This window comes from Acomys russatus, chromosome X, assembly GCF_903995435.1.
Source record: "Acomys russatus chromosome X, mAcoRus1.1, whole genome shotgun sequence".
NCBI lineage: Eukaryota > Metazoa > Chordata > Mammalia > Rodentia > Muridae > Acomys > Acomys russatus.
The window spans coordinates 74,113,029-74,128,680 of NC_067169.1; positions in this window are offsets into that span (position 1 = coordinate 74,113,029).

Sequence of the window (15,652 nt, forward strand, 5' to 3'; positions counted from 1 at the left end):
AGTAACCCCTCACTCATACTTTTGTAAGTAACCCCAATAAAACTCACTGTTTCACCAAGTAGGGCTTTGGTGGTATCCGTACATTGTTCTATTGCAGGCTTCCTATCTAGGGTGAGTAGATGTATTTGTAGCTTTTAGCCTGGAAAAGTTTTGATGTACAATAAGGTCAGAAGATAACTTGTAGGAGTTGTTTCTCTCCTTACAGCAAATTAGTTCAAAGGATCAAACTCAGGTTGTTATCAAGTTTGTAACCAAGTATCATTCATGTTGTCCCAAAATACTGGCTTTTAAATGAAAAATTAGATCACTCAACATGAGCCATATGCATTGTTATTTACAATATCAATTATCAAGTACCAAGAGAGGCCACTCTGTATGCCAAAACTATAGACTACATTCTGCACCACTACACATGTTCCTTCCAGCCATGCAGTCAAGGGCCAGACGGTAGACTTCATTGGTTTCTCTTATTTGTCTTGCCCTAGGAAGCCTTTGAATTTATAGCTGCAACACACCAATGAATTTTTTTTTAAAATGTATACTAGAGTTCATGGTAGCAATTGCTGTCAAAATTGACAAGAAGTGGAAAAAATAGGCTCTAAGAGATGCCACTTATTTTCCATAAAAGATCTACTTATTTGTCTTTTTTTTACACATTAAAAATTTGATTCATGGTTCATTAAAAATATTTTTATGGATAAGGTTTTGGAAAACCATTGGTCTTTACCAATGTGTATTATAATTGAACTTTTTGTCATAGCTAATCATTTGAAAAGGCTCTTGTGAGAGTCTAGGAAAATGTGAGGGTCTAGGGTTTCACTGCGTAGCCTTGGCTATTTTGTACTTGTGTTTTAGACCAGGCTGGCCTTGAACTCATAGAGATCCACCTGCCTCTGTCTTCCTGAGTGCTGGGGTTACAGGCTTGCACCATAGCACCTAGCTTTGTTTCCTGAGTTTTACATATAAAGTTATTCTGGTGGTTAGTGCTGTGGTTTCAGTATCTGTCCTCCAAAGACTTGTGTCTTAAAGGCTTGGTCTGTAGCATGTGGTACTCTTAGGAAGTGGCAAAAACTTTTGCAAGTAGAGGTTTTCAGTCATATGGTAATGGGCCAGTGAAGGGGATTTAGAGACCCTGTATCCTCTTTTTTTCTGTGAAAATTTAATTTAAATTTTCAATATTTTAAAATTTATTATAATTTATTCAAATTGCATCCCGATTGTTATCCCCTCACTTGTATCTTCCTGCTCCTACCCTCCCTCCGTCTTCAGTCTTATTTCCCTCCACTAGACCTCTGACAGAAGGAAATCTACTCCCTCATGTTATGACAACAGACTGTCCATTCTCTCTTATCCTGTTACTCTTGGCCATGATGTACTCCTTGTCATGCTGTATTTCCTTGTTACTGGTCAAAAGACAAGGGGTCTAAGTATAATGAGGCGATAATCCTGAAACTGGAACTCAACATAAGTCTTTCTTTCTATTGGTTGATGTCAGATATTGTCTATGATAATGATCAAAAAGAAACTAATTCAAGTCGGTTAGGCTTTAGTGGCCCATTCTTTAATAAACACTAAGGTATTTTGTATATCTGGTTAACATGTACAACCAATTGAGCTTAGCTAAAGGCAGTAACTACAGTATGTTCTTGGGTCTAATATAGTCTAATCCATTGAAGGATATAAAAAAAAGGAGTGAGTTTCTAAAGAAGAAATTCTATTTCAAAACTATAGAATTAACTCTGGCCTGAGCTTCCAGCCTCCAATGCTCTATAGATTTCAGACTTTTTAGCCTCACAATAGTATAAGACAAATCTTTAAAGAACATTTTTTCTCTCTCGCTACATATGAACACACACACACGCATGCATGCATACACACACACACACACACACACTCCTACAGTTCAACTTCCATATTAGTTGGACCCACATTCATTCAACCAACAGCTAGTAGAAATATGTGAAAAAATATGTCCTTTTGGAACATGTATAAACTCTTATTGACTTTTATTTTCATCAATCTAGAGAATAAAATAGCTATTTTCTTACAATTTATGGGACATTAGCTATTGCAAGTCACGGAGAAGTAACTTACAATGTGTAGGAAAGCATGTTTAGGTGCTATGCAAATGCTATGCCATTTTCTCCAAAAGGACTTGAGCATCTAAATATTTTCATTCCTCCTGAGAATCATGGAACAAATCCTCCATGCATACAGATGGGAAAACTGTGTATGTATCTTTGTGTTTCTACTATTTTTGTTTCTATGGGGAAATCTGACTAATATAAATCATGCTATGTAGAAATCATTTTAAGTAGAAAATTAACTTAGATCATTATATCATCAAATGCTACACTATCATTTTTATTTTATGATATATTTTATTTTCTATTTATTGTAAATTACAGATATTTGTTTTTCATTTTAAATATTGTTAAATTCCAGTAATTGTGGAAAGGAAAGCAAGATTTGGTAAAAAAAAAAAATTAATTAACCTATATATCTTTTCCTATGTGATATAATAATTTTTATTAAAATATAAATTGATTGAAAATATAAATTGTTGCTACATGTTGTAGAATCAAAATAGATAATATGTTTTCATAAAATCACATTGTCATGAACTAAACTTTGCTTATGGTCAATAAGTAATTGGGATTTTACAATTATTCTGTCACGTTGTGATGATATTCAAAAATTTTCATATTAAAATTTATTAGTTAATTCATAAAATACAAAAAATAGGGATATATATTGAACAGGATATCATATTTTAATATATATGTATTGTATAATGATAAAATTAATATATGCATGTCTAGCTCCTCAAAAATATACCACTTTTTTGTATGAAAACATTCTAAATCACTTTTCCTACCCTTTTTAAAATATGCAGCACATTTTGTTATTCAAAGTGACCCTGCTGTGTAGTAGCACAGCAGAACTCCTTGCTTCTACAAAACTGTAGTGCAGTACCCACCAATCAAATGTTCTTTTTCCCATTCTTCCCACCCCTTACTTTTCTGGCTGTCTTGTCAAAGCTTTCTATTTGTAAGCATTTTTATATAAAATATATGCTGTTATTCTACATAACAGTCATTCCAAATAAATGTTAAGATATAGTAGGAATATTTTTCCTTAAATTTTCTTTTTTATACATTGTTCTATTAGGTACTTGTGAAAGCTTGAATTACTACATAAAAATTTTGAAAACAGTTATAAAGTAAAATATGTCTTGTAAACATTCAATAATTTTTAGTAAATATGTAGAATTATACCTCATCACAATGTAGTCTTAGAACATTTTCTTCTTTCCTCAAAGTTAAAGTCCTTGCTTCTCTTTCAGAGGACCCATATGAGGCCACTTAAAACACCTGTAATTCCAACACCAGGAAATTTGATGTTCTCTTGTGCTCTTTACAGATTCTTGCACACACAAGCCCATGTGAGTGCGCGCACGCACACACACACACACACATGCCTAAAAATAAATAATTTTTAAAATTTTTTTATTAATTTATTCTTGTTACATCTCAATGGTTATCCCATCCCTTGTATCCTCCCATTCTTCCCTCCCTCTTATTTTCCCCTTATTCTCCTCCCCTATGACTGTTCCTGAGGGGGATTACCTCCCCCTGTAAATGCCCATAGGGTATCAAGTCTCTTCTTGGTGACCTGCTGTCCTTCCTCTGAGTGCCACCAGGTCTCCCCGTCCAGGGGACATGGTCAAATGTGAGGCACCAGAGTACGTGCGAAAGTCATATCCCACTCTCCACTCAACTGTGGAGAATGTTCTGACCATTGTCTAGTTCTGGGTAGGGGTTTAAAGTTTACCGCCTGTATTGTCCTTGGCTGGTGCCTTAGTTTGAGCGGAACCCCTGGGCCGAAATCTGCCTATCATAATGACATCCTATTGGGACTCTAGATGAGAGAAGCATGGGAGAATAAATCTTAAAAAAGAGAAAATAAAGTTCCATATGTGACCATTGGTAAAACAAAGAGAGTGGGTAAAAGTATATAAACCTTGTTGGTATTTTTAAAAGTCAGTTTCTCCAGCACTTAACAGCTTGTGGGTGAAAGTTAGGTTGATATATCTGTGAAAGAACAAAAATCACAATTAACTAAGCTAGAAAAAAAGTAATTAGCTTTTATTTGTGATTTTAGAACCAGTCAAAATTTATCTTACAAAGTACATTGAGTGTTTGTTCACTTGTGTTTTTTGTTTTTTGTTTGTTTGTTTCTTTGTTTTGTTTAGTCCTGGCTGTCTTGGAACACAATCTACAGACTAGGCTGGCATTGATCTCACAGAGATCTGCCTGCCTCTGCCTCCCAAGTGCTGGGATTAAAAGTGTGCACCACCACGACCTGGCAGTGAGTGTTCTTTCTAATGAACTGAAGAGAGAAAATTGCTTGTATAGATATAAATGTTGAGGAAAACAGAAACAAAGAAGAAAAGTATATTGGCCATCTCAAAGTTCTTTCTTTATTGGGTTAAAAACAGAGGCAACATTGTTATTATACTAACTCAAGTTAACTTTGAATTACTTTTTGAAAAAGGAAAAATAAACCATTTTGAAGCCCAGTTTAATTATATATCACTTAACAGAGTAATCCCTTTTTTCCTAGTCTTCTGTGATCTAGTGCTAGAAGATTATTGTCAAAGACTATTGCCAAAAATAGGCCTGCATAAGCTTTGTTTAATATTAGTACACATATTCATTCATTAACTCAATATTTTTATATGCTACTGCTGGATTTCTAAGATGGTTTGCTAGACCTCTCAGACATAAATACCAAGGGTCTTGATATGTGTGTGTCTGTATCTTCTTTTAAAATTATTTCTTTATTAGTGACATGATCATTGTGCCTTATTTCTTTTTTAAAACAGACATTCTCAAGATTCTTTTTGTAGCAGATGGAGAATACTAAATATCCATAACTGGTAAAAATGCAGAGAATAACTAATTGTGGATTTCACAGCCCCAACTGATACATCTACAATATGATCCCTACATCAAGACTCAGGAAATATTGTGCAAAAGGAGGTGGGATAATTATAAGAACCAAACAACAAGGAAGCTTTTTGGAAGATAGTGTCTTCTAGACATGAAAGGGAAGCAGCAGCTGTGAAGTCTCAACAATATGGTTCCCTAAATAAGAGGTATATAATGATAACATCAATCAACAATCCATCTTGGATGGAGGAAATTTCATAAAGCCCTATGCCCTGGATGAGGAGTTACAGGAAATTAATAATTACTGAGAGAAGGAGATCAGTCTTCTCTAGGGACAAGAACCATGATAGGTTATCCAATCTTAGCTTGGCAACTCTAAACATATATACATATGCTAAATGGACTCAGTAGGTCATGAATGTTAGAAGAAGATGTAAACAGGAATACTTGGAGGGAGGGAAAGCAGCAGTAGAAATTATGTAAACATAGTATTTATGTACAGAATTATAAAAATTAAATATTCAAATTAAACAGGCACATATTTTCTTAGGAAGCATCCTTATTCTTTTCTTCAAATGGACTTCCATTGGGTTGATTCTTATGATTGCTTGACATTCCCAGATATGTTAGTCCTAACAGTGTACACAGCTGGAATTTTTTTTCAGAAAATTTCTTAGCAAATAGGTTCCAGTGTGGTCTATCTCACCAGTTCCTCATAACAAGTCTAATGTGTGTACTTGATCTTCTTGGTTAGGTGGATCTGTATTACATTTTCTGTTAAAGTATATACAATATACAACAGAAAATTACTGTATGAAAACAGGACAGAGAAATTAATTTTTCCCGAAGAAAAACTTGGAATTCTTCCGACGTGTGATTTTATTAAATGATGAACATGTCAAGAAAGGGATGGTAAGTGCAGAATATATGAAGAAAAGTGTACAATGATAGTAGCATAAATATAAGGATTAGCAAAGAAGGATTGTGTATGAAACATAGTGGTAGAGAATTTGCCTACCATCCTCTAGGTCTGGGGTTCAATTCTCAGAATTGTAAATATATGAACATACAATAAATAAAACCTGGTGATCAACAGGTCATTTTCTTAAAGCATAGAGGCCAAAGTGATTTTAAAAACAAACAAACAAACAAACAAAAACCTAGCTAGTTAGATTAAGTGTTTCTTGCATTATGCAAATAAATTATATTTTTATTCTAAAATTTTGACTTATTTATTTTACACGTGAAGGGTTTAGAACCTAAGAATTAAATTATTAAATTCCTTTCTCCTAGAAACCTACAAGAAGAACATTATGATAGGCAGATTTGGGCCCAGGGGTCCCCCTCAAACTATGGCACCAGCCAAGGACAATACAGGCCGTAATCATCAAAGCCCTACCCAGATCTAGCCAATGGACAAGACATTCTCCACAGTTGAGTGAAGAGTGGGGTCTGACTTTCACACGTACTCTAGTGCCTCATATTTGACCACATCCCCTGGATGGGGAGACCTGGTGGCACTCAGAGGAAGGATAGCAGGCTACCAAGAAGAGACTTGATACCCTATCAGCATATACAGGGGGAGGAAGTCCCCCTCAGTCACAGTCATAGGGGAGAGGAGTAAGGGAAAAATGGGAAGGAGGGCTAGTATCCAAAATATATAAAGAACTAAACAAATTAAACACTAAAAGACAAAATAATTGAATTAAAATGGGGTACAGAGATAAACAGAATTCTCAATAGAGGAATCTCGAATGGCCAAGAAGCACTTAAAGAAATGATAAGTGTTCTGAGTTCTTAGGGAAGTACAAATCAAAACAACTCTAAGATTCCATCTTACACCTATCAGAATGGCTAAGTTCAAAAACTGAAATGACAGACATACTGGCAAGGATGTGGAGAAAAGAGGAACCTTCCTCCATTGATGGTGGGAGTGCAAACTTGTACAATCCTCTGGAAATCAAACAGTCACTTTCTCAGAAAATTGGCAATAGATCAACCTCAAGACCCAGCTTTGCTCCACCATACAACAAGGATATTTGATCAACTGTGTTCATAGCAGCTTTATTTGTAATAGCCAGAATCTGGAAACCACCTTAGGTGCCCCTAAACCAGTGAATGGATAAAAAAACTGTGGTACATTTACACAATGGAATACTACTGAGCTAATAAAAACAAAGAAATCATGAAGTTTGCAGGCAAATAGATGGAAACAGAAACCATCATCCTGAGTGAGGTAATCCAGATGCAGAAAGATAGACATGGTATGTTCTCACTTATAAGTGGATTTTAGCCATATAGTGTGGGATAAACATAGTACAATGCACAGACCCAAAGAAGATAAGTAACAAATTGGATGCAAGGAAGGATGCTTAAATCTCACTCAGAAGTGCAAATAGCATAGAAAGCAATAGGAGTTGAAGAGAATGAGCAAGGTAAAAGAGGGAACACAGAGAGAAATGACGGTGGACATCAGAACTGGGGAGAACAGAGGTGGGAGAACAGAAACCTTGCAGAGACAAGAGAAACTGTGGGCATAGCATCTCTGTGACAAGCTGGTGACCTAAGTCAGGGTAGGCTTCTGGGGGACATGAGGGGTACTCTAGCAGAGTCTCCTAGTAGCAGGCACCCTCTAAATATACAAGACTCCTAGTGGAGGGATGGGAAGATTAACACACCCACAAACACTTCAAGCCCAGATTTATTCTACCTACAAGATGTTCAGGGATAACGATAGAGCAGATAGAGCAGAGATCAAGGAAATGCCCAACCAATCGCTGGCCCAACCTAAGACCCACCCCACAAAAGAGAGCCAATCCAACACTATTAGTGATATTCTACTATGCTTGCATGTAGGAGTCTAGCAGAGTTTTCTTTTTTTTCTTTTTGAATTTTTTTATTAATTTATTCATATTACATCTCAATGGTATCCCATCCCTTGTATCTTCCCATTCCTCCCTCCCTCCCTCCCATTTTCTCCTTACTCCCCTCCCCTATGACTGTGACTGAGGGGGACTTCCTCCCGCTTTATATGCTCATAGGGTATCAAGTCTCTTCTTGGTAGCCTGCTATCCTTCCTCTGAGTGCCACCAGAGTTTTTGTCTGAGAGGCTCTACCCAGAAGCAATTCAAAATAGGTGCTGAGACTAACAGCCAAAGATTAGGCAAAGTGTAGGGAGATTTGTCAAAAAGTGAGGGGAAGGAGGAAAGGACCTGGAAGAGACAGGAGTGCCACAAGAAAGCAACAGAGCCAACTAAGCAAGGCTCAGAGGGGCTTGTAGAGACTTAAGTACCAACCAACGACCATACATAGACCAAACCTAGGCTCCTTACACAGATATAGCCAATGGGCACCCCAGGCTTCATGTATGTCCTCTAGTAAGAGGAGCAAAGGATTTCTCTGACGTGGACTCTATTGCCTGCTTTTCGATCACTTCCCCTTCAGGGGCCACAGTAGAAGAGGACCTGCTAAGTCGTGATGTGACTTGATGAGCTGGAGTGTGTGGGTACAGCAGGCTCCCCTTGTCTGAGGAATAAGTAAGGCAGGATGAAGAAAGATTGAGGGAGCGTAGGACTGGGAGGAAAGGAAGGAGGGGATAAGACCATGATGTATAAAAGAATAAATAATAATAATAAATGCATTCTTAAGAAGCAGGTACTATGCTCAGGGTATTGACATAGAACTGAGAAGAGAACTATGAGAATGGAGTCTCTAATTCATATTAATCTGAAGCTATGGTCCCATCTTAGAAGAAGTCAAACTTCAAACAACATATTACCTAATTAGTGAAGTACAGCTTGGTAGGAGTTTGGGAAGGAATGACTCACTGCTTTAAAATTTTACTTTAAGAAAGGGGTGGTGATAGTCAGTGAAAAATTCTCAAGGAAATAACTTTTAAGATTTGAATGATGAGTAGAAGTTAATTAAACAAATGGAAAATAGGTTAAGATGGAGAGTTTCAGGGATAGAAAACTTTCTGCAAACTCCCAGAAATGTATAACCTACTAAGACTGAAATCAGCCAAGTGTGATTGCAACAGAGATATGTACTTTTGCAGAAATATTGGGCATGGTATGAAGAGAAAAATCTGCACTACTGAAGATCTGGTAATGATGGACAAAATAAAACAACTCTCCTTTTATATCAATATCAGAATTGTAGCAGAGAAGATTGTCAGTTTCCTGTCACCACATGATTTATAAAGAGTTATAGATACAATACTCATATAAATGTGAAGATGTTTCAGAGAATTTTTATTCATCAAGGGAATAAACAGGGCAGAAAAGCTGCATCAAAGGCGAATGAGAAGAATGATGTTGTTACAGTACAGGAGAGGCATACCGAAATCATTTTTGTTGGGTTAGACACAGAATTGGTTACTGTAAGTAAAAAAATATGTAATTATTGAGAGATATCTTTTGTATATCTACTAGAAAAAAATCATCAAATGTAAATGTAACTTTATAGGTTCTAGAGATTAAACAATGATTTAACATCAAAGTATCTTCCACTAAAACATTAAATAGTCCTTGGGTGTTATGTTAATCTGTTTTCTGTTTCTGTGACAGAACACTGGCCAAAAGCAGTTTAGGGAAAGAAGGGGTTTATGCCAGCTTATACTTTATAGTTCATCACTGGGAGGAGAATCCAGGGCAGGCACTTGAGACAGGAACCTGGAGGCTAAAGCAGAGGCTGTGGAGTGATGCTGCTTACTAGCTTGCTCCTTGTGGCTTCCTCAGCCTGCTTTCTTGTACAACCCAGAACCGCCTGTCTAGGTTTGGTACTGCCAACAGTGGGCTGTACGATCCTATATTAATCATTAATTAAGAAAATAACCCCAGAGATTTTCCCACAAACAGTCTGATAGAGGTAATTCCTCAATTGAAGTTTCATCTTTCCAGATGACTCTAGTTTGTGTCAAGCTGACAGAAATTAGGCAGCTCAGGTGGGCACTTATACAATGGTTCAGTATTACATGAAATGCTTGTTGTATGATTTTAAAGTTTTTTTATATATTTTTAAGAAAACCTCAAAGAAATAACCTAGACAAGCATGGTAAAAAGTTCCAGGAGGACAAAGACTTTATTTACTGCTGTCCAACTGTCACCTCTAAAAATACTTGGTATCACATGCATAGATCATTGTTTTATGTACTAGGGATCAAATATTCATTTTGGCCAGGTCCTCTACCACTGAGGTATATTGCCAGCTAACAATTCTTGAATGAGTTGATTTAAATTTTAGTTGACCTGTGCAAATTTGTTGCTCAATGCAAATGAGTCATGGAGTTTAATGGTTACCTGGGAACATGAGGACTGGGTTGATGGGCAGTAGGGATTTTAGGTTGGTTTCAAACTTAGACCATTTAAAAATGTCACTACCTCTATATTCTATAGCTTATCTGTAAGGAAAGACTTCCAGAATAAACTCTTCAAGAATTGAAGAATAGCTACATTGCCCTGATTTCTAAATTGAAAAAGTTTTCCTTTCTTGAAACTTGTAACTATATATTTTCTCTAATGAATTGTATAATATCTTCACATTATTCTAAGAAAACATAAGCCAATAAATAATGGTAATTCTTGACCTCATTCTGTTTACATTTCTAATGAAGTTGTCAGAAACAACCCAAAATTTCAAATGTCTCCTGGATACTTTTGCAACACATGATAGTCATGAAACTCTGAATAAGTACACATATAGACTTTGTAATTATAAAACAGGCCAATACATAATTTTTTAGGAGCAAAATTGATAGTAACAATAACCAACATATCTTGCAGATACAATCCATGACATCACTTAAAGAATAAAAAAATCAACCCTAAGAGAGGTTTAGAATAAACTGAGGAATTTAGTGTACATGTAAGAAAAGTTTCATCATGAAATAATAATGGATATATGAAGAGGACAAATATAAGCAATGATAATTAACTAAACATGGTGATTCATTCCTGTACTCTAGACATTTGGAAGGTTGAGGCATGAGGATTTTATATTTAAGGCCATCAATCACTACTTGGTGAGTTGAAGACCAACTTGGGATTTTTTGTGAGACCTTCACTCAATGAAAGAAACAAGCAAAAACCATAAACAGCCCATCTAAATCACACCCAGGGAACTATCAACAAATGATAGAAAACATAAATTCTCATATTCCAAAGGTATATTTGAAAGCAATGAAAAATGAGCCAGACAAACTGAAAGGTCAGACAAAGCTCAGGCTTTGGAGTGTTCTTCTGGATGTCTTAAGAATAGCAAGAAAACAGTCATTTATGAAGGGTCTCAAACAATTTCTTAAATAGAAAAAGTTCTTAAATAGAAACATAATTTTATGTGAAAAAATGACCATATTTTAAAACTAGATTAAATAAAGATGAGACTAAATTAAGGAGCTAGTGGATATGAGAAAGTAACCAGTTATAGTTAAAATGCACACATGATATTTCAAAAAGTCTATTTAAGAAGACTTGATGAAGAAGACTTGTTGCATATAAAAGTGAAGAAGAAAGCATCCAAGATGGCTTCAGTTCTTTGGCTTGATAAAATACATGAATAACATCAACATTTTCTGGATTGGTGAATATTTCAGACATTCAACTTGATGAGAGAGTGATAGAGACCACAAATTAAGCTTTCAATATGAAGACATGTAGCTTTGCTTCATATATAAAAGAGAGGACCTTTGGGTCAGTATCAGAAAAGAAAGAAAAAAGAATGAGTTTAATTTTTCAGAAGTCCAAGAAGAGACTTGATACCCTATGAGCATATACAGGGGGAGGTAATCTCCCTCAAGAACAGTCAAAGGGTAAGGGAATAAGGGGAAAATGGGAGGGAGGGAGGAATGGGAGGATACAAGAGATGGGATAACAATTGAGATGTAATATGAATTAATTAATAAAATATATTTTAAAAATTTTTTCAGGAGAGATGGAAATTTCCCAAAATATTATCTTAAAAATTACTGAAACATAGAGAATAGAGGAAAATAAGCATGCCATGATTCATGATAGGATACACATGGTGGAAAGACATAAGAAAGTTTTATTGCTGTGAGAGAACAAAGAATGATATGTACTAGATAGACTGCATTGTATTTAGCAAGTAAAAAAAAAAACATTGCTGATCTTAATAAAAACCATTTGTTCTCATTTGTAATGAAATCTCATCAAAATGAATAAGAGTGGAGAGCCAGTGTGGTGAGATGATTTCCTTAAATGATACTCATTTCAGGAACAATACAAACAGCATCAAGTTTTAAACAGTAACATTAATTTTAAAAATACAGGCCTAGATATTGCTAGTGGTACCTAGAACATTTGTTTAAAAACCAACCAGGAGATACAAGATGGCAGCTAGCAGCATGGACCGTGTTTAGAAGCTCCAGTAAACGATTCAGGGATTGCACGGAATTCTGAACCAGAAACACCAAGCTCCCCACCCCACTACAGCAGAAGTACTACACAGTTCGAAAGGACCAAAGTACAGAAAACCTGCATAACCCTGCACATAGGAGGAGTACAGATTTTCTCAGACCAGAGCGCCAGTGGCAGTGGCTGAGGTTTGCAGCTGGGAACCCTCCAGCAGAGGTGACTGGCATGGTAACCAGTGGGAATTGCTGCAGGAGAGGGGACACAATGCAAGATTTGGGCCCAGCGACCCTAGCTGTACTTGCTGCATGGTTTGGGCCCTGTGACCCAAGCTCAACTCAGTGTGCCATGAGACCCAAACTGGACTTGGAGTGCGATTCAGCCTCTGAGACTCTAGCTGAGCTTGGCACACAGTTTGGGCCCAGAGTCCCTATCTGAGCTTGGCGTGTGGCTTGGGCCCAGAGTCCATAGCTGGACTTGGTGGGCAGTTTGGGCCTAGTGACTCTAGCTGAGCTTAGCGCACAGTCCCGGTCCTGAGACTTTGGCTGGACTCGGCGCACAGATTGGGCCCAGAGTTCCTGGCTGAATTCAGTGCGCAGTTTGGGTCCAGAGTCCCTAGCTGAGTTCAGCCATGGTTTGGGCCCAGAGTCCCTGGCTCAGCTTGGCAGGCTGTTAGGCCCCAGAGACTCTAGCAGATTTCGGTGTGTGGTTTGGGCCCAGAGTCCCTGGCTGAGCTCAGCAGGTGGTGCAGGCCCTAACACTCTGGCTGAGCTCAGAGCACAGTTTGGCCTCAGACTCCCTAGCTGAGTTTGGCAGGCACTTTGGGCCCAGAGACTCTAGCTGAGTTCAGTGTGCAGTCTGGGCCCCAAGACTCTAGCTGAACTTGGTGAGCTCAGTGTGCGGTTTGGGCCCAAGACCCTGGTTGAACTCAGTGCTAACTGGACTAAGTGCGTGGATTAGGCCCAGAGACCCATTCTGGTCCAGAGACAAGTTTGGGTACAGAGATACAAACTGGACTCAGTGTGTATGCATTTTGGGCCCCATGACACTAACCTGGGCTCTGTGAATGGTCTGGGAACCACAGACCAGAGGAGCATCAAAGCTCCAGTACTGAGGAAATCTCAGGGAGACAGAATAGAGTGGCCAGTAGACCCCCTCCACCTGACCTGCTCAGTCCCTGGAAAGCTTCAGTGCTACAAGGGGAACTAGAAGGCTGTGGACACTTTGGCCTCATGCAACACACATTCAGAGACCCAGAAAGATTACAGGACCCACACTACAGGGGAGCTGGGGATCACTGGCTGTGAGAGACCCAAACTATAGGGCTAGCCTCCTGCCATCCAGACCAGTGAAGAATCAGAGCTTCTGACCTAGGGAAATCAGAAGAAAACAGGTGAATGTATCTCCAGAATCCCTCCACCCAACTCAGGAAGTTACCTGCCAAAAACAGAGACAGCAAGACACCTAAAGGACAGCATAAAATAATACTAAAAAAAAACAAAAAACAAAAAACAAACAAAAAAAAAAAACATGGTATCTCCAGATCCCAGCTATCCCAAAGAAAACAAGCCAGAGAACTCAAACACAATGGAAATACAAGAAAATGACCTCAAATCCTTAGTAATGAGGATCATAATGGAGGAAACAAATAAAATTTGTAATCAAATCCAGGAAAATGCAGCCAAACAGGTGAAAGACATAAAAGAGGCCTATAGAGAGGCATTGGGAAAAAATCAGGAAAATACGAACAACCAGATGAAGGAAATCAATAAAACTGTTCAAGCTCTGACGGCCTATAAAGAGGCAATGGAAGAAAATCAGAAATATACAAACAATCAGATGAAAAAAAAATCAAAAAACAGTTCAAGATCTGAAGATGAAAATAGATTCAGTGATAAACACACAGACAGAAGAAAATGGGAATGTGAGAGCTCAAAGAGAAAGGCGAGCAACACAGAGGCGAGCCTTTCTAACAGTATCAAATTTCTCTTATGAACATTGATGCAAAAATACTCAATAAAATACTTGTAAAATGAATACAAGAACATATCAAAGATATCATTTACCATGACCAGGTAGGCTTCACTCCAGGCATGCAGGGATGGTCTAATATAAAGAAATCCATCAATGTAATCAACCATATAAGCAAATTGAAAATAAAAACCACATGATCATCTCCTTAGATACAGAGAAAGCATGTGATAAAATCCAACACCCATTCATGTTTAAATTTTGAAGAGATAAGGGATACAAGGCACATACCTCAACATAATAAAGGCTACATATATCAAGCCAATAGCCAACATCAAATTAAATGGTATGATACATAAGGAAATTTCTCTAAAATAGGGAATAAGGCAAGACTGCCCATTCTCTCCATATCTACGCAATATAGTACTGGAAGTTCTAGCCAGAGCAATAAGACAACAAAAGGAGATCAAGGGGATCCAAATGGGAAAGGAGGAGGTCAAATTATCCCTATTTGCAGATAATATAATAGTGTATATAAGTGACCCCCAAAATTCCACCAGGAAACTCCTACAGCTGATGAACACCTTCAGCAAATTGGCTGGATACAAAATTAAATTTAAAAAGTCAGTAGCCTTACTATACAGAAATGAAAAGCATGCAGAGGAAGAAATTAGGAAAACTACACCCTTCATGTTAGCCACAAGCAATACAAAATAATTAGGAGTAACTCTAACCAAGCAAGTGACGGGCTTATTTGAAAATTTTTTTCCGATTCTGAAAAAAGAGATTGAAGATGACCTGAGAAGATGGAATGATCTTCCTTGCTCATGGATCAGGAGAATTAACATAGTAAAAATGGCCATCCTACCAAAAGTAATCTACAGATTCAATGCAATCCCTATCAAAATACCTACACAATTTTTTAAAGACATTGAAAGTTCAATTATGAACTTCACATGGAAAAACAAAAAACCCAGAATAGCTAAAACAATCTTGTACAATAAAAGGTGCTCCGGAGGAATCGCCACACCTGATCTCAAGCTATACTATAAAGCAACAGTAATTAAAACAGCATGGTACTGGCACAGCAACAGGCTGGTTGATCAGTGGAATTGAATTGAAGACAGATATGAATCCACACACATATAGTCACTTGATTTTTGAAAAAGTAGCCAATTTATTCAATGGAAAAAGGATAGCATCTTCAATGAATTTTGCTGATCTAATTGGATGTCTACGTGTAAAAAAATGCAATTGGACTCATATCTGTCACCATGCAAAAAACTCAAATCCAAGTGGATCAAAGACCTCAACATAAAACAGGAGACACTAAGTCACACAGAAGAAAAAGTGGGG